Raw genomic sequence first — 20,475 nt, 5'->3', positions numbered from 1 at the left:
AGTGGCCGAAATGATGCTCCTCACGGGATACAGAGTACTTTTGGAATAAAGTTTTTATTTCATTAGAACAAACTAGTACTTTCTCAATTCAAGGTTAAATGATGTGTTTATCAGGTTCAAGCAGTTTCAACCAGTTTTATTTAGTGGAGTAGCTGCTATTTTCATTTCATTAGGAGTGGCCGAAATGATGCTCCACACGGGATATAGAGTAATTTTGGAAGAAAGTTTTTATTTCATTAGAACAAACTAGTACTTTCTCAATTCAAGGTTAAACATGATGGACTTAGCAGTTGCAAGCACTTTCAAACAATTATATTTAGTGGAGTAGCTGCTATTTTCATTTCATTAGGAGTGGCCGAAATGATGCTCCACACGGGATATAGAGTAATTTTGGAATAAAGTTTTTATTTCATTAGAACAAACTAGTACTTTCTCAATTCAAGTTTAAATGATGTGTTTATCAGGTTCAAGCAGTTTCAACCAGTTTTACTTAGTGGAATAACTGCTATTTTCATTTCATCAGGAGTGGCCGAAATGATGCTCCACACGGGATATAGAGTACTTTTGGAATAAAGTTTTTATTTCATTAGAACAAACTAGTAGTTTCTCAATTCAAGGTTAAACATGATGGACTTAGCAGTTGCAAGCACTTTCAAACAATTATATTTAGTGGAGTAACTGCTATTTTCATTTCATTAGGAGTGGCCGAAATGATGCTCCACACGGGATATAGAGTAATTTTGGAATAAAGTTTTTATTTCATTAGAACAAACTAGTACTTTCTCAATTCAAGGTTAAATGATGTGTTTATCAGGTTCAAGCAGTTTCAACCAGTTTTATTTAGTGGAGTAACTACTATTTTCATTTCATTAGGAGTGGCCGAAATGATGCTCCACACGGGATATAGAGTGATTTTGGAAGAAAGTTTTTATTTCATTAGAAGAAACTAGTACTTTCTCAATTCAAGTTTAAATGATGTGTTTATTAGGTTCAAGCAGTTTCAACCAGTTTTATTTAGTGGAGTAACTACTATTTTCATTTCATCAGTAGTGGCCGAAATGATGCTCCACACGGGATATAGAGTACTTTTGGAATAAAGTTTTTATTTAATTAGAACAAACTAGTACTTTCTCAATTCAAGTTTAAACATGAAGTGTTTATTAGGTTATAGCAGTTTCAACCTCTTTTATTATGCTAGGTTTGACTGTTATGGTCTTTTCATCAGTTGTTGCCGAAAAGATGCTTCAGACGAGATACTGAGTATGTTTTTAGAATAAAGTTTTAATTTCATTAGGACAAACTCGTACTTTCACTATTCAAGTATCTACCCAGATAAATGTACACTAACACAACTATTGCTCAACCAAGGTGCTAAAAACACTGTGTTATAGTTGCGAGGTTACAATTTGTATAGACTACAGAAGTGAAAGCCACAGGTGTAACCATCACCTGTGCATTAACAACATTTTCGCACTTTTCGAAACACAGCTTTTGCGTGACTCCTACCATGAGTCGTCAGAGACACTGCGTGCTCAGAGCAAAGATACCTCGGGAGCCACATGACCCAGTTGAAGACTGTTGTCGCCGGTCTTCTATGGCTGTCTACACAGGAGAGAAGAAACCTCAACAGCGAGTTGCTATGACACACATCCATCAGTGCTCTCAGCCGCACCACCACGTGGTCTCGCAGCTCTTTCACTCCTTTTCAGGAGAAGGAACATTGTAATTTTCCAGCACCTCACAGTGCTATCAGCTCCCTCACTCTCTCCACCGGAGAGAACCAGGATGTTCTAGCTCAGATGACTCTGACCATTCCGATATCCCAAGGGTACCTGGTCTTTGGACCAGCCAGCTTGAGTCCCTTGCAGAGGACATAGAGCAGTTCGAACCAAACAACCCGGAAATTCGTGTAGCGGACTACCTGGGGGAGATTGAACGCTGCCTCTTCAACCTGCCTCATCCTTCGTCCCGAGAGAAGCTTACGCTTCTCTGGAAGATGACATCCAGGAGTGTCCATGTTTACATAGAGTCCCTCCCATCTGCCATCAGAGACCATTACTCAGCCCTCTGTCATGCACTTAGGGAAGCAGGATCATCTGCAAAATGATCCTGCCTCTGCAAACTTTATTGCATTTACAATCACTCAAAAGGGGGCAGAGACTCCCAGATAGTATTTATAGGTGCCTACGGGCTGCCTACTTCCAAGGCCACAATGCACCAGGATTGGACCAAGACCAGACTTTTAAGTCCCTCTTTGTTAACAACCTCCACAACAGTGTGAGAATCGATGTCGCCCTTTTCTGCAGGACCAAAAACCCCACCATGAAAGACCTCCGCAAACATGCGCAGATGGTGTGGGAGCTGCACCACCGTTCAGGTGAAAACTATGATGGTGATGCAGGTGTCCTGAGGTCTCAGGTGAGGAGAGGTAAGTCTAAAAACCGAGGCTGAGGTCAGACTCAAAACAACTGGGATGCAGATGTCCCACAGTGGATTAAAACCTGCATCAGAGAGGTGAAGCAGCACCTGAACCCGCCTGGTAAGAAGGGACCTGGCTCCCCCTGACCGCATGACTTAGCCCCTCCCCTCCGCACACAAAGTTCATTTTGGCAGGAGGAGGAGATCCAGGAGGTGAAAGAGGCCCATTTGACATTCTTGGGTAATCTTGGCTATGCCAACCACAGATACACTTCAGTGGTGGTAGGGGTTGTTGACACTCTCTCACTGCTTGGTACTGGGTCAGAAATCCCCCTCATGTGTTCAGACACCTTCGCACGGGTTGCTAGAACCACGCTTGCGCATGCCACTTAAGGAAAGCCACTTCAGGTGGAAGAGTGTAGCATAAACATCCGAGGCTTCACTCAGGACTTGCACCACATCACTCAATGTGTCTGGGTCAACAGCTTTCCAGGACATGTCAGCGACGCATCCCATCCACGTCACTGATCTGGACACAGAAGAACTGCTTATTGGTCAGGACATCCTAAACCGACTCGCTGCCACCAAACGGCGCCTTTGGTCCCAAGTCATCAGCCCGACTCCCATTGGCTAAGAACTAGGCCACCCAGCTTCCAACAGCCATCGTTCAGCCAACCCACAGGTCCAAAATCTGACACCTATCTGACACCTGGTCAGATTAAAGTGACCGCATTTCCACCTTTAGAGATGTTAACTGACAGTTCATTCCACAATCTTGAACTAATTCTCATCTCATTGACAATCTGCCTTCGTCCCTCACCAGCGACGACACGCATGACACAACTCTCCTCATTTCCACAACCAAAACCATCACCAGCACTCACCATGTTAACCTTGAACAGGTTCTTCATGGTACAAAACCGAGCACCGAAGGTGACATGGTTGTGCACGCTCCAATGACTCAACCAGAGAATACAGACATTTCAGGTAAACAGACCATGTCTGTACCAGAAGAACCTTATTCAGGCTTCGAGTCAAAGACCGAGCAACGCTCTGCTGAGGCTCGCGCTTTACCACAACAGAAACAAGGAGATGCATTTGTATGAGGAGGTCTCCCGCGATTATCACACGATCTTCGCAAGGGACTCGCACAAAAGGGGGGGGGAGTCACAGACTCACTCCCCCCCCACCCAGTGCGCGTCCCCACTGACCTCGAGGCACTGCCATCTTCTGAAACCCAGTACATACCCTTTCTAGCTGACGGGGTCAAGCGGTCCTGGGCCTGAATTCACTGGTTTGAAACAGCCTGCGCTCGAATCTCACACCTTCCCTGTTATTCAAAATTGTTATATCTAAAGAGAAACATTAATCAATTTAAATAACACTTTTTTTGGCATTAACTATTTCCAGTTTAGCTGGTGGTGGCCCAATGTCATTATTATTTGATAAATAACCAATTTATTCTAATGAATAATTTTTCATAAATAAATTATTTTTGATAAAATGTTGCTCCGTGCTCTTGTTTATCTTCCAACATGTGAGATGTTGTTGATGAATACACAGCACAGTTCCTCAGTAACCAATGTGTTTTACACAGCCACAAAAGAAACAGAACACGTCATCAGTCTGCCACGGGACATACACAGAGAGTCAGTTTAGTATTACCATTAGCATGCATTTAATTGGACTGTGGAAGAAAACCAGAGAACCCTGAGGAAACACATGCACACACAAGTTAATTCCACAAACACCTCCAGGTGGATTTAAACCCACGATTTTCTGTATGTAGCCATTGAGACAATTTGACCATCGTAATTGATAGAGCTGATAAAACATTTATTTGGTATATAGTTGTAATCTCAATATGAAAGGTTGTAGAAATTAATCATGCCCAAAAACTCCTGCAGGGCCTTAACCGAGGCTGGACGAGGAAAATCTGTCACCGCTTGCACCTTAGAAGGCAACGGAATGGCACCCTGAGTTGAAATACGATGACCCAAAAAGTCAATCACAGGCAGACCAAACTGGCACTTAGCAGGGTTGGCAATAAGGCCATGTTCCTCAAGGCCAGACCTGGGCATTTTAAGGCCCGCGGGACCCGATTCTGACCGGCCCGCGAAAGATTGCTTAGAATTAAGAAAACAAAAGCTTCTTTCGAATTTTAATGCGTGGACTAAAACCATCGGCTGTATAAACTAAAACGGAAATGCTTTTACTTTGAAGCCTGTTTATTTATGAACAGTGTACGTAACCTACGTACGTCGTATACGTACCCCGTAAAACAAGTCAATCAGTGCATGTGATTAGCGGTCATTGTCGCCCCTCAATGATGATGTCAAGAAAAGAAAGGTGGATGCTGAAGGCCGAAATTTCAAGAAGATTTGGAGCACTAAATATTTGTTTACTGAAGTCGGTGGTAAACCCGTCTGTTTAGTTTGTGGTGAGCACGTCGCCGTGTTTAAGGAGTATAATGTGAGTCGGCATTATGAGACAAAACACGCGGAGAAATACAGACACTTGGTGGAGGCTGAGAGAGTGCGAATATCAGAAGACTTACTAGCAAAGCTAGCAAAACAACAAGGCTGTTTTAGCAAACTACACACAGCCCGGGATGCAGCGACCAAGACCAGCTTCGTCATATCCCACAAAATCGCTAAAAACAGCAAGCCGTTCTCGGATGGCGAGTTTGTGAAAGAGTGCTTGGTGGACTCTGCCGCGCTAATATGCCCTGAGAATAAAGAAGCATTTGAAAAAGTCCCGCTGTCCAGGCGAACCGTCACCAGAAGGGTGGAAGGAATCGCGGAGTATCTCGAATGTCAGCTCAAAAGTGGAGTTGAAAGTTTTGACTTTTTCTCTTTGGCTTTGGATGAGAGCTGTGATGTCCGTGACACTGCCCAGTTACTGGTGTTTCTCCGGGGAATAAGGCAGGACTTCAAGATTACGGAGGAGCTGGCAGCATTGAGGTCAATAAAAGGAACGACAACGGGAAGCGATCTGTTCAAGGAGGTCGATGCATGCATGGTCAAGCTTGGACTGAAATGGGACAAACTGGTAGGCGTCACTACTGATGGTTGTCTGAATATGACAGGAAAACATGTCGGACTTTTGAAACAGATCCAAGATAAAGTGACTGAACTCGGCACAGAGCATCATTTAGTGTTGATACATTGTATTATACATCAGCATGTACTGTGCAGGTCTGTGCTAAAACTTAACCATGTTATTGATGTTGTAACAAAAACGGTTAACTTTATCAGGGCACGAGCATTAAATCACAGGCAGTGATTAGAGGTTGCACTTTTAGAGGAGCATGAGAATGAACATGGTGACATCATGTACCACACAGCTGTCAGATGGCTCAGTCTGGGCAAAGTGCTCAAAAGATTTTGGGACCTGAAAACAGAGATTCAAGAGTTTTGTGAGATGAAAGGCAAAAACATCCCGAGCTTTCAGATATGAACTGGATGGCAGATTTTGCATTTGCTGTTGATGTGACGGCACTGATGAATGAACTGAGCACTAAACTGCAAGGCAAGGGCCTTTTCGTTCATGACATGCATAACCTTGTGAAGGCTTTTATGAGAAAGTTGCTGTTTCTTTCAAGTCAACTACAGAACAACACTCTCACTCACATGCAAACCCTTAAAGAAGTCAGACCATCAGCTAATCATCTCTGCAGGTACTCATCCATGTTAGGAGATTTGCATGGTGAGTTTTTAAGGCGATTTGATGATTGTAAAAACATTGAGGATGAAATGCACCTGGTTTCCTCTCCCTTTGCCTGCAGAGTAGATGATGCACCCAGTGATGTTCAGCTGGAGCTCATTGACCTGCAGTCTGACACAGTACTGGCAGAGCACTTTAAGTCAGCATCACTGCTGGAGTTCTACTCATCTCTTAAGGAGGAGAACTTTCCAAACATGAGGAGACATGCTCAGAAGATGTTGGTTCTGTTTGGATCTACCTACATATGTGAACAAACATTCTCAGTAATGAAGTTTACCAAATCCAGGTTCAGATCCTCTCTTACTGATGATCATCTGTCAGCTGTGCTTCGCATCTCCACCTCAGACATTCAACCTGACTTTGATGCACTCGTTAAAGGGCAGCAAAGGCTAGATTTCTCTCACTGAACAAGAAAATACACAAAAGTGTGTTCACTATTACTTTTTGTCTGCACAGCTTGGCAGTTTGACAATCATTATGTGACATATCTTGTTAATGATATTTGACATACAAAGACATTGTGATGTCTTAATAGAAAAAAGTGTTTTTGGTTAATGTAATTAAAAAAAGAGTTACAAATGTTTCATGTTTACAATTGTTTTGAATAACTGTACTGAATAAAATTTTTTTTTGTTAAAATAACCCTCACTTTCTCTTTACCTAATAATAACACAGACACTTACCAGCATGTGTAAACAATGCCATTTGCTGCTTTCAATGTAGAAATAAAATTCATATGCAGAATAGAGTTTAAAGTTTTGGCCTGGCCCTCCACAATATTTTCTGCTTCTCATTTGGCCCCTTCGGAAAAATAATTGCCCACCCCTGCTCAAGGCGCTGAAAAACTTGCTTTAGGTGTGAAAAATGCTCCTCAACTGAAGAACTAGCCACCAAGATGTCGTCCAGGTAAACAGAAACGAAAGCGAGGTCGCGCAGCACAGAGTCCATCAACCTCTGAAAAGCCGTGCCTCTACTCTTGCCTGGCCATAATAAAACATAAAAAAATGACAAGAAAGAATAGAAAGTGTCATCTGCTCAGTGTATTGACACATCTTATACACAAATTGCACTTAACAAGTTTTGAACAATCAAAACTCAGTAACCAATCAGGTGTCTAACATTGTTTGTTTTTTTTAGAGAATCAAAACCACAATATAAAAAAAGCTTTCAATTTCTATTCAAGAAAATGTGCCCATCTTTTCTAAAACTCTCTCTCTCTCTCTCTCTCTCTCTCTCTCTCTCTCTCTCTCTCTCTCTCTCTCTCTCTCTCTCTCTCTCTCTCTCTCTATCCCTCTCTCTCTCTCTCTCTCTCTCTCTCGCCCCGCTTCCTCATTAGTTTTAATTTTGTTTTTTTTCCGGAATAAATGTGAATGTTTGATGAGAGGCTGTATCTGGCAGCATGAGTCACTCATTGAGTAAAAAGAAAAAAGTGATGGCACGTGTCGCCCCAATTAATCCCTAAAACACAAGAGCCTCTAAACGTATTGAGAACAGGTAGGAAGCATGTTACGAGCTAATAAAACTAGTAAACAGAGTCCATGTGTGTATCAGTGAAAGTGAGCGGGTTTTATGTTTCTATGTTTCTTCAGGTGAGATGTCCAGTTCCTGGACGTTCACAGCACTTTCACGGCTGGGAGACATAGTTTGCATTGTACAGAGAGGTTAAGAGATTTCTCCGACTTTAAAACATAGTGATGAAAGCAACTGTCTGCAGAATCCATGGCAAAGCATGGATTGTCAGCCTGAAAGCGTTGGGAAGTGTCGCAATGCCAATGCATGGCGCATGTGACAGCTGCATTTCTAGTTTATTCCATCTGATTTCTACTGTAATCCTGCTCAGTAATCCCAGTTTTTATCGAATATACCTGTAATGAGATTACACATTTTTTTTGTACTGTAACAGATTACAGTTATATGTTATATAACATATATGTTATATGTTTTTTGTATCCTAATTATGTAACACTGTTACATGTATTCCATGACTACCCAACCCTGGTTGCACCTAAACATGTGATACACACTCAGACCTTACTGAGACTTAATAAACTAAAGTTTTCTAGCTGTGCAATGACTTGAAGTAAAGCTCTGGTAAACAAGCTGCATGTAATGATGTTCATGTAGGTACAAACAGCCAGAAGAGTCTTTAGAGCCAGAAGTGGACAGACGAAATCACCTTGTACTGCAGGTGACAGGAGGAGCAGCAAGGTGGGCGAGATACAGGTTCTGGGAGATTCCCACAACACACTGTAGACAAAAGAAAAGTGTTAAATGCACAGGTTCCACAAGTTGAGAGACTCTTAAGATCAACACCAGGAGACACCAGATCACTTTGATTGATTGTGAGGACAACACACACGGAGTGAGGTGGTATTGAAAGGCTAATTGCAGGAGGAAAGGTTTGTTTTGTAGAATGGGTCTCTTGTATTAAATTCAATGTAATTTGGATCAAATATCTTTGTTATTTTAAAAGCATGTTTTGTTGTGAGATGTAATTTAATTTAATCACAATAACCAGCCAAAGTATTTTCTATGTTTACTACGTTTAAAACTAAATGATCAACCATCTCAACAGTCATTGGTGGACATTTAATGTATGTTTCATCACCTGAAGAGTCCAACTTTGCTTTACATCTTTAACTTATATACAAGTGAAATCACAGCTCTAAGTTCTTGTTACTGAATAGTCCCTAAACGGCTCACCTACATGGCTGTGAGGCCCTGTCCGGAGGGATGGATGAGCCCGATGAAACGTGGGATCAGCCGTTGGTGGAGATTTCCACTCAACCCTTTGAAGCGCTGCTCCCACGTTCCTCCACTTGGACCATGGTTTAATCGAGGAAAATCATGTCACACTGAAAAAACAATTCTGTCATTTCATTTTTGAGTGTACTTTTTTAAGATAGAGCTTCTCAGGCTGGTTTAATCAAGTAAAATCACGTTACAGTCTTAAAGGTGTACAGGAGGATTTTCTTTTTCCGGGTGGATCATCAAGAGTGTTGGTCCTCCCAACTGTCAATCATTCTGGTGATATATTACGCAAGGCCGTCGTACGTGCTCGTCCCCAGGTAGCATGGATCTATTAGTTTTCACTTTCTGCGCATGCACGCTTTCAGGTGTATATGGTGAGCTACGCCTTCAGCGAGCTCGCAGTTCTCACCGGGTACTTTGAAAATGGCAGAGGGTCACAAAAGAGAAAAAGTGTCTTCGAAGTGTATGAGAAGAAGAGAAAGGCTTCGGAAGAGAGAAACAAGACCAGAGTGTTTTTGGGAGATTCTTTCACACGATGGCGTGCGCTGAAAGCCCAGGTTGGGCTTCCCACTGATGCTTCAGTCGCGAAGTTTCTACTCGACAGGTAAAGTTTGGCATTCTATTTGGAGAAATCCATTTCAAATCACTTCCAGTAAAAGTTATCTATGTCTATATTGTAACTTTCCAGGGTTGATTAGTGGAAAAAGTTCAAATCTTCTTGTAAAGTGAGCTTGTGTAAGCGATGCTGACTTGTGACTTGTAAACAGTGCGTGCACGAGGAGAACTGGGCTCGTTCCTGTATCTCGCACACGTTTTAGTAGGCGTTCCGTCTCGGGAGCAGGTAGAGCTTTGCGCATGTGCATTTTTCAAAATCTTTCCTAAAATTCGGGAAAATCCTACTGTACACCTTTAAGATAGAGCTGCTCAGGCTGGTTTAATTGAGAAAAAAATCATGTTATTTTCTTAAGATAGAGCTGCTGAGGCTGGTTTAATCTAGACAAATCGTGTTACTGTCTTTATATAGAGCTGATCTTGCTGGTTTAATCTAGAAAATCACGTGCTGCTCAGGCTGGTTTAATCTCGAAAAATCGTGTTACTGCCTTTAGATAGAGCTGATCAGGCTGGTTTGATCTAGAAAATCACATTACTCTCTTTAGATAGAGCTGATCAGGCTGGTTTGATTTAGAAAATCACGTTACTGTCTCTAGATGGTGCTGCTCAGGCTGGTTTGATTTAGAAAATCACCTTACTGTCTCTAGATGGAGCTGCTCAGGCTGGTTTAATAAAAAAAAAAAAAAAAAAAAAAAAAAAAATCAATCCCGTTGCTGTCTTTAGATATAGCATCTCAGACTGGTTTAATCTAGAGAAATCGTGTTACTGACTTTAGGTAGAGATGCTTAGTGTTGGAATTCGTTCCTGTGTTCCCCTGAATTCCTGCTTGTTCGTTTGATCCGGGAGAGGCAGGAACAGAGTTAATTTCTTCTACAGTGAATTTAATAATCACACAAACAAGAGATTACAAAAATACATATATCAGATTACATAATACGAGCTCAGACCGTTCTTCCTTGCAGACCCAAGTATGCAGGCCAGGTTTACAATGAAGAAGGGCACAACTGCAACACGTGGTTCATATTTATACATTTGCATACACCACCTCAACCTCACATTGGTCGGTTCCTCTATGGTGAATTTGCTATTCCTTTGTTCCCAAAACTGCTTCAAACTGGTTCTTCTCAGAGCTTGACGTTCTGTGGGACAAAGTGACCTCTGACCTCTTATCTGTTGATCCAATCGTACCTTGACCATGTTTTTGCAAGTAGAGCACTGAGGAGACATCGACAACCAACTTGGAATGTCCCTGAACATGGATTTATAGCTGTGTTTTCCCAACTTGGGCACTGGGTGTAGAACCCCACTAGTGTAGAAACACAACTGAATACAATATGTCCAGTTGTCACACAGAAAACGAATGTTTAACCACTATATTCCTTCAATTCCCCTTTTGACCTCTGACCCCAGAGGTCAATAACTAGTGTCAATACAGTATGAGGCACTCTTTGTATAATAGAGGTCATATGTAAGCAAAATCAACAATCATATACTCAAATAGCAACATACAAAACTTTTAAACAGTGGTGACTCCCCCTTGAACTGCAACCTTGTCGTGGTGGGGGAGTTTGAGCTCCCGAATGACCACCTATGTTGCCGGGGGACTTGCCCCTCCTGTGTGCCCACCACCTACAGATGCTGCCGTAGGGGTCGGGTGCATTGTGGATTGGGGGGCAGTCGACGGCAGAGGCCTCGACGACCCGATCCCTGGCCGCAGTTTCAAACAGTTTTATTTAGTGGAGTAACTGCTATTTTCATTTCATCAGGAGTGGCCGAAATGATGCTCCACACGGGATATAGAGTACTTTTGGAATAAAGTTTTTATTTCATTAGAACAAACTAGTACTTTCTCAATTCAAGGTTTAATGATGTGTTTATCAGGTTCAAGCAGTTTCAACCAGTTTTATTTAGTGGAGTAACTACTATTTTCATTTCATTAGGAGTGGTCGAAATGATGCTCCTCACGGGATACAGAGTGATTTTGGAATAAAGTTTTTATTTCATTAGAACAAACTAGTACTTTCTCAATTCAAGTTTAAATGATGTGTTTATCATGTTCAAGCAGTTTCAACCAGTTTTATTTAGTGGAGTAACTGCTATTTTCATTTCATTAGGAGTGGCCGAAATGATGCTCCACACGGGATATAGAGTGATTTTGGAAGAAAGTTTTTATTTCATTAGAACAAACTAGTACTTTCTCAATTCAAGTTTAAATGATGTGTTTATCATGTTCAAGCAGTTTCAACCAGTTTTATTTAATGGAGTAACTGCTATTTTCATTTCATCAGGAGTGGCCGAAATGATGCTCCACACGGGATATAGAGTACTTTTGGAATAAAGTTTTTATTTCATTAGAACAAACTAGTACTTTCTCAATTCAAGGTTAAACATGATGGACTTAGCAGTTGCAAGCACTTTCAAACAATTATATTTAGTGGAGTAGCTGCTATTTTCATTTCATTAGGAGTGGCCGAAATGATGCTCCTCACGGGATATAGAGTGATTTTGGAATAAAGTTTTTATTTCATTAGAACAAACTAGTACTTTCTCAATTCAAGTTTAAATGATGTGTTTATCATGTTCAAGCAGTTTCAACCAGTTTTATTTAGTGGAATAACTGCTATTTTCATTTCATCAGGAGTGGCCGAAATGATGCTCGACACGGGATATAGAGTACTTTTGGAATAAAGTTTTTATTTCATTAGAACAAACTAGTAGTTTCTCAATTCAAGGTTAAACATGATGGACTTAGCAGTTGCAAGCACTTTCAAACAATTATATTTAGTGGAGTAGCTGCTATTTTCATTTCATTAGGAGTGGCCAAAATGATGCTCCACACGGGATATAGAGTAATTTTGGAATAAAGTTTTTATTTCATTAGAACAAACTAGTACTTTCTCAATTCAAGTTTAAATGATGTGTTTATCAGGTTCAAGCAGTTTCAACCGGTTTTATTTAGTGGAATAACTGCTATTTTCATTTCATCAGGAGTGGCCGAAATGATGCTCCACACGGGATATAGAGTACTTTTGGAATAAAGTTTTTATTTCATTAGAACAAACTAGTACTTTCTCAATTCAAGGTTAAATGATGTGTTTATCAGGTTCAAGCAGTTTCAACCAGTTTTATTTAGTGGAGTAACTACTATTTTCATTTCATTAGGAGTAGCCGAAATGATGCTCCTCACGGGATATAGAGTAATTTTGGAAGAAAGTTTTTATTTCATTAGAAGAAACTAGTACTTTCTCAATTCAAGTTTAAATGATGTGTTTATTAGGTTCAAGCAGTTTCAACCAGTTTTATTTAGTGGAGTAACTGCTATTTTCATTTCATCAGTAGTGGCCGAAATGATGCTCCACACGGGATATAGAGTACTTTTGGAATAAAGTTTTTATTTCATTAGAACAAACTAGTACTTTCTCAATTCAAGTTTAAATGATGTGTTTATCATGTTCAAGCAGTTTCAACCAGTTTTATTTAGTGGAGTAACTGCTATTTTCATTTCATCAGTAGTGGCCGAAATGATGCTCCTCACGGGATACAGAGTGATTTTGGAATAAAGTTTTTATTTCATTAGAACAAACTAGTACTTTCTCAATTCAAGTTTAAATGATGTGTTTATCATGTTCAAGCAGTTTCAACCAGTTTTATTTAGTGGAGTAACTGCTATTTTCATTTCATCAAAAGTGGCCGAAATGATGCTCCTCACGGGATACAGAGTGATTTTGGAATAAAGTTTTTATTTCCTTAGAGTAAACTGGTACTTTTCAAGTCAAGTTTAAACATGAAGTGTTTATTAGGTTATAGCAGTTTCAACCTCTTTTATTATGCTAGGTTTGACTGTTATGGTCTTTTCATCAGTTGTTGCCGAAAAGATGCTTCAGACGAGATACTGAGTATGTTTTTAGAATAAAGTTTTAATTTCATTAGGACAAACTCGTACTTTCACTATTCAGGTATCTACCCAGATAAATGTACACTAACACAACTACTGCTCAACCAAGGTGCTAAAAACACTGTGTTATAGTTGCGAGGTTACAATTTGTATAGACTACAGAAGTGAAAGCCACAGGTGTAACCATCACCTGTGCATTAACAACATTTTCGCACTTTTCGAAACACAGCTTTTGCGTGACTCCTACCATGAGTCGTCAGAGACACTGCGTGCTCAGAGCAAAGATACCTCGGGAGCCACATGACCCAGTTGAAGACTGTTGTCGCCGGTCTTCTATGGCTGTCTACACAGGAGAGAAGAAACCTCAACAGCGAGTTGCTATGACACACATCCATCAGTGCTCTCAGCCGCACCACCACGTGGTCTCGCAGCTCTTTCACTCCTTTTCAGGAGAAGGAACATTGTAATTTTCCAGCACCTCACAGTGCTATCAGCTCCCTCACTCTCTCCACCGGAGAGAACCAGGATGTTCTAGCTCAGATGACTCTGACCATTCCGATATCCCAAGGGTACCGGTCTTTGGACCAGCCAGCTTGAGTCCCTTGCAGAGGACATAGATCAGTTCGAACCAAACAACCCGGAAATTCGTGTTGCGGACTACCTGGGGGAGATCGAACGCTGCCTCTTCAACCTGCCTCATCCTTCGTCCCGAGAGAAGCTTACGCTTCTCTGGAAGATGACATCCAGGAGTGTCCATGTTTACATAGAGTCCCTCCCATCTGCCATCAGAGACCATTACTCAGCCCTCTGTCATGCACTTAGGGAAGCAGGATCATCTGCACAATGATCCTGCCTCTGCAAACTTTATTGCATTTACAATCACTCAAAAGGGGGCGGAGACTCCCAGATAGTATTTATAGGTGCCTACGGGCTGCCTACTTCCAAGGCCACAATGCACCAGGATTGGACAAAGACCAGACTTTTAAGTCCCTCTTTGTTAACAACCTCCACAACAGTGTGAGGATCGATGTCGCCCTTTTCTGCAGGACCAAAAACCCCACCATGAAAGACCTCCGCAAACATGCGCAGATGGTGTGGGAGCTGCACCACCGTTCAGGTGAAAACTATGATGGTGATGCAGGTGTCCTGAGGTCTCAGGTGAGGAGAGGTAAGTCTAAAAACCGAGGCTGAGGTCAGACTCAAAACAACTGGGATGCAGATGTCCCACAGTGGATTAAAACCTGCATCAGAGAGGTGAAGCAGCACCTGAACCCGCCTGGTAAGAAGGGACCTGGCTCCCCCTGACCGCATGACTTAGCCCCTCCCCTCCGCACACAAAGTTCATTTTGGCAGGAGGAGGAGATCCAGGAGGTGAAAGAGGCCCATTTGACATTCTTGGGTAATCTTGGCTATGCCAACCACAGATACACTTCAGTGGTGGTAGGGGTTGTTGACACTCTCTCACTGCTTGGTACTGGGTCAGAAATCCCCCTCATGTGTTCAGACACCTTCGCACGGGTTGCTAGAACCACGCTTGCGCATGCCACTTAAGGAAAGCCACTTCAGGTGGAAGAGTGTAGCATAAACATCCGAGGCTTCACTCAGGACTTGCACCACATCACTCAATGTGTCTGGGTCAACAGCTTTCCAGGACATGTCAGCGACGCATCCCATCCACGTCACTGATCTGGACACAGAAGAACTGCTTATTGGTCAGGACATCCTAAACCGACTCGCTGCCACCAAACGGCGCCTTTGGTCCCAAGTCATCAGCCCGACTCCCATTGGCTAAGAACTAGGCCACCCAGCTTCCAACAGCCATCGTTCAGCCAACCCACAGGTCCAAAATCTGACACCTATCTGACACCTGGTCAGATTAAAGTGACCGCATTTCCACCTTTAGAGATGTTAACTGACAGTTCATTCCACAATCTTGAACTAATTCTCATCTCATTGACAATCTGCCTTCGTCCCTCACCAGCGACGACACGCATGACACAATTCTCCTCATTTCCACAACCAAAACCATCACCAGCACTCACCATGTTAACCTTGAACCTTCATGGTACAAAACCGAGCACCGAAGGTGACATGGTTGTGCACGCTCCAATGACTCAACCAGAGAATACAGACATTTCAGGTAAACAGACCATGTCTGTACCAGAAGAACCTTATTCAGGCTTCGAGTCAAAGACCGAGCAACGCTCTGCTGAGGCTCGCGCTTTACCACAACAGAAACAAGGAGATGCATTTGTATGAGGAGGTCTCCCGCGATTATCACACGATCTTCGCAAGGGACTCGCACAAAAGGGGGGGGGAGTCACAGACTCACTCCCCCCCCACCCAGTGCGCGTCCCCACTGACCTCGAGGCACTGCCATCTTCTGAAACCCAGTACATACCCTTTCTAGCTGACGGGGTCAAGCGGTCCTGGGCCTGAATTCACTGGTTTGAAACAGCCTGCGCTCGAATCTCACACCATCCCTGTTATTCAAAATTGTTATATCTAAAGAGAAACATTAATCAATTTAAATAACACTTTTTTTGGCATTAACTATTTCCAGTTTAGCTGGTGGTGGCCCAATGTCATTATTATTTGATAAATAACCAATTTATTCTAATGAATAATTTTTCATAAATAAATTATTTTTGATAAAATGTTGCTCCGTGCTCTTGTTTATCTTCCAACATGTGAGATGTTGTTGATGAATACACAGCACAGTTCCACAGTAACCAATGTGTTTTACACAGCCACAAAAGAAACAGAACACGTCATCAGTCTGCCACGGGACATACACAGAGAGTCAGTTTAGTATTACCATTAGCATGCATTTAATTGGACTGTGGAAGAAAACCAGAGAACCCTGAGGAAACACATGCACACACAAGTTAATTCCACAAACACCTCCAGGTGGATTTAAACCCACGATTTTCTGTATGTAGCCATTGAGACAATTTGACCATCGTAATTGATAGAGCTGATAAAACATTTATTTGGTATATAGTTGTAATCTCAATATGAAAGGTTGTAGAAATTAATCATGCCCAAAAACTCCTGCAGGGCCTTAACCGAGGCTGGACGAGGAAAATCTGTCACCGCTTGCACCTTAGAAGGCAACGGAATGGCACCCTGAGTTGAAATACGATGACCCAAAAAGTCAATCACAGGCAGACCAAACTGGCACTTAGCAGGGTTGGCAAGAAGGCCATGTTCCTCAAGGCCAGACCTGGGCATTTTAAGGCCCGCGGGACCCGATTCTCACCGGCCCGCGAAAGATTGCTTAGAATTAAGTAAACAAAAGCTTCTTTCGAATTTTAATGCGTGGACTAAAACCATCGGCTGTATAAACTAAAACGGAAATGCTTTTACTTTGAAGCCTGTTTATTTATGAACAGTGTACCTAACCTACGTACGTCGTATACGTACCCCATAAACAAGTCAATCAGTGCATGTGATTAGCGGTCATTGTCGCCCCTCAATGATGTACGGGCACGTCAAGAAAAGAAAGGTGGATGCTGAAGGCCGAAATTTCAAGAAGATTTGGAGCACTAAATATTTGTTTACTGAAGTCGGTGGTAAACCCGTCTGTTTAGTTTGTGGTGAGCACGTCGCCGTGTTTAAGGAGTATAATGTGAGTCGGCATTATGAGACAAAACACGCGGAGAAATACAGACACTTGGTGGAGGCTGAGAGAGTGCGAATATCAGAAGACTTGCTAGCAAAGCTAGCAAAACAACAAGGCTGTTTTAGCAAGCTACACACAGCCCGGGATGCAGCGACCAAGACCAGCTTCGTCATATCCCACAAAATCGCTAAAAACAGCAAGCCGTTCTCGGATGGCGAGTTTGTGAAAGAGTGCTTGGTGGACTCTGCCGCGCTAATATGCCCTGAGAATAAAGAAGCATTTGAAAAAGTCCCGCTGTCCAGGCGAACCGTCACCAGAAGGGTGGAAGGAATCGCGGAGAATCTCGAATGTCAGCTCAAAAGTGGAGTTGACAGTTTTGACTTTTTCTCTTTGGCTTTGGATGAGAGCTGTGATGTCCGTGACACTGCCCAGTTACTGGTGTTTCTCCGGGGAATAAGGCAGGACTTCAAGATTATGGAGGAGCTGGCAGCATTGAGGTCAATAAAAGGAACGACAACGGGAAGCGATCTGTTCAAGGAGGTCGATGCATGCATGGTCAAGCTTGGACTGAAATGGGACAAACTGGTAGGCGTCACTTCTGATGGTTGTCCGAATATGACAGGAAAACATGTCGGACTTTTGAAACAGATCCAAGATAAAGTGACTGAACTCGGCACAGAGCATCATTTAGTGTTGATACATTGTATTATACATCAGCATGTACTGTGCAGGTCTGTGCTAAAACTTAACCATGTTATTGATGTTGTAACAAAAACGGTTAACTTCATCAGGGCACGAGCATTAAATCACAGGCAGTTTGTTGCACTTTTAGAGGAGCATGAGAATGAACATGGTGACATCATGTACCACACAGCTGTCAGATGGCTCAGTCTGGGCAAAGTGCTCAAAAGATTTTGGGACCTGAAAACAGAGATTCAAGAGTTTTGTGAGATGAAAGGCAAAAACATCCCGAGCTTTCAGATATGAACTGGATGGCAGATTTTGCATTTGCTGTTGATGTGACGGCACTGATGAATGAACTGAGCACTAAACTGCAAGGCAAGGGCCTTTTCGTTCATGACATGCATAACCTTGTGAAGGCTTTTATGAGAAAGTTGCTGTTTCTTTCAAGTCAACTACAGAACAACACTCTCACTCACATGCAAACCCTTAAAGAAGTCAGACCATCAGCTAATCATCTCTGCAGGTACTCATCCATGTTAGGAGATTTGCATGGTGAGTTTTTAAGGCGATTTGATGATTGTAAAAACATTGAGGATGAAATGCACCTGGTTTCCTCTCCCTTTGCCTGCAGAGTAGATGATGCACCCAGTGATGTTCAGCTGGAGCTCATTGACCTGCAGTCTGACACAGTACTGGCAGAGCACGTTAAGTCAGCATCACTGCTGGAGTTCTACTCATCTCTTAAGGAGGAGAACTTTCCAAACATGAGGAGACATGCTCAGAAGATGTTGGTTCTGTTTGGATCTACCTACATATGTGAACAAACATTCTCAGTAATGAAGTTTACCAAATCCAGGTTCAGATCCTCTCTTACTGATGATCATCTGTCAGCTGTGCTTCGCATCTCCACCTCAGACATTCAACCTGACTTTGATGCACTCGTTAAAGGGCAGCAAAGGCTAGATTTCTCTCACTGAACAAGAAAATACACAAAAGTGTGTTCACTATTACTTTTTGTCTGCACAGCTTGGCAGTTTGACAATCATTATGTGACATATCTTGTTAATGATATTTGACATACAAAGACATTGTGATGTCTTAATAGAAAAAAGTGTTTTTGGTTAATGTAATTAAAAAAAGAGTTACAAATGTTTCATGTTTACAATTGTTTTGAATAACTGTACTGAATAAAAACATTTTTTGTTAAAATAACCCTCACTTTCTCTTTACCTAATAATAACACAGACACTTACCAGCATGTGTAAACAATACCATTTGCTGCTTTCAATGTAGAAATAAAATTCATATGCAGAATAGAATTTAAACTTTTGGCCCGGCCCTCCACAATATTTTCTGCTTCTCGGAAAAATAATTGCCCACCCCTGCTCAAGGCGCTGAAAAACTTGCTTTAGGTGTGAAAAATGCTCCTCAACTGAAGAACTAGCCACCAAGATGTCGTCCAGGTAAACAGAAACGAAAGCGAGGTCGCGCAGCACAGAGTCCATCAACCTCTGAAAAGCCGTGCCTCTACTCTTGCCTGGCCATAATAAAACATAAAAAAATGACAAGAAAGAATAGAAAGTGTCATCTGCTCAGTGTATTGACACATCTTATACACAAATTGCACTTAACAAGTTTTGAACAATCAAAACTCAGTAACCAATCAGGTGTCTAACATTGTTTGTTTTTTTTAGAGAATCAAAACCACAATATAAAAAAAGCTTTCAATTTCTATTCAAGAAAATGTGCCCATCTTTTCTAAAACTCTCTCTCTCTCTCTCTCTCTCTCTCTCTCTCTCTCTCTCTCGCCCCGCTTCCTCATTAGTTTTAATGTTGTTTTTTTTCCGGAATAAATGTGAATGTTTGATGAGAGGCTGTATCTGGCAGCATGCGTCACTCATTGAGTAAAAAGAAAAAAGTGAGGGCACGTGTCGCCCCAATTAATCCCTAAAACACAAGAGCCTCTAAACGTATTGAGAACAGGTAGGAAGCATGTTACAAGCTAATAAAACTAGTAAACAGAATCCATGTGTGTATCAGTGAAAGTGAGAGGGTTTTATGTTTCTATGTTTCTTCAGGTGAGATGTCCAGTTCCTGGACGTTCACAGCACTTTCACGGCTGGGAGACATAGTTTGCATTGTACAGAGAGGTTAAGAGATTTCTCCGACTTTAAAACATAGTGATGAAAGCAACTCTCTGCATAATCCATGGCAAAGCATGGATTGTCAGCCTGAAAGCGTCGGGAAGTGTCGCAATGCCAATGCATGGCGCATGTGACAGCTACATTTCTAGTTTATTCCATCTGATTTCTACTGTAATCCTGCTCAGTAATCCCAGTTTTTATCGAATATACCTGTAATGAGATTACACATTTTTTTTTGTACTGTAACAGATTTCAGTTATATGTTATATAACATATATGTTATATGTTTTTTGTATCCTAGTTATGAAACACTGTTACATGTATTCCATTACTACCCAACCCTGGTTGCACCTAAACATGTGATACACACTCAGACCTTACTGAGACTTAATAAACTAAAGTTTTCTAGCTGTGCAATGACTTGAAGTAAAGCTCTGGTAAACAAGCTGCATGTAATGATGTTCATGTAGGCTCTGTAACAGCCAGAAGAGTCTTTGGAGCCAGAAGTGGACAGACGAAATCACCTTGTACTGCAGGTGACAGGAGGAGCAGCAAGGTGGGCGAGATACAGGTTCTGGGAGATTCCCACAACACACTGTAGACAAAAGAAAAGTGTTAAA

The sequence above is a fragment of the Blennius ocellaris genome, assembly GCF_963422515.1.
Source record: "Blennius ocellaris genome assembly, chromosome: 10".
NCBI classification, from domain to species: Eukaryota; Metazoa; Chordata; class Actinopteri; order Blenniiformes; family Blenniidae; genus Blennius; species Blennius ocellaris.
Note: the sequence above shows the minus strand (reverse complement) of the source record.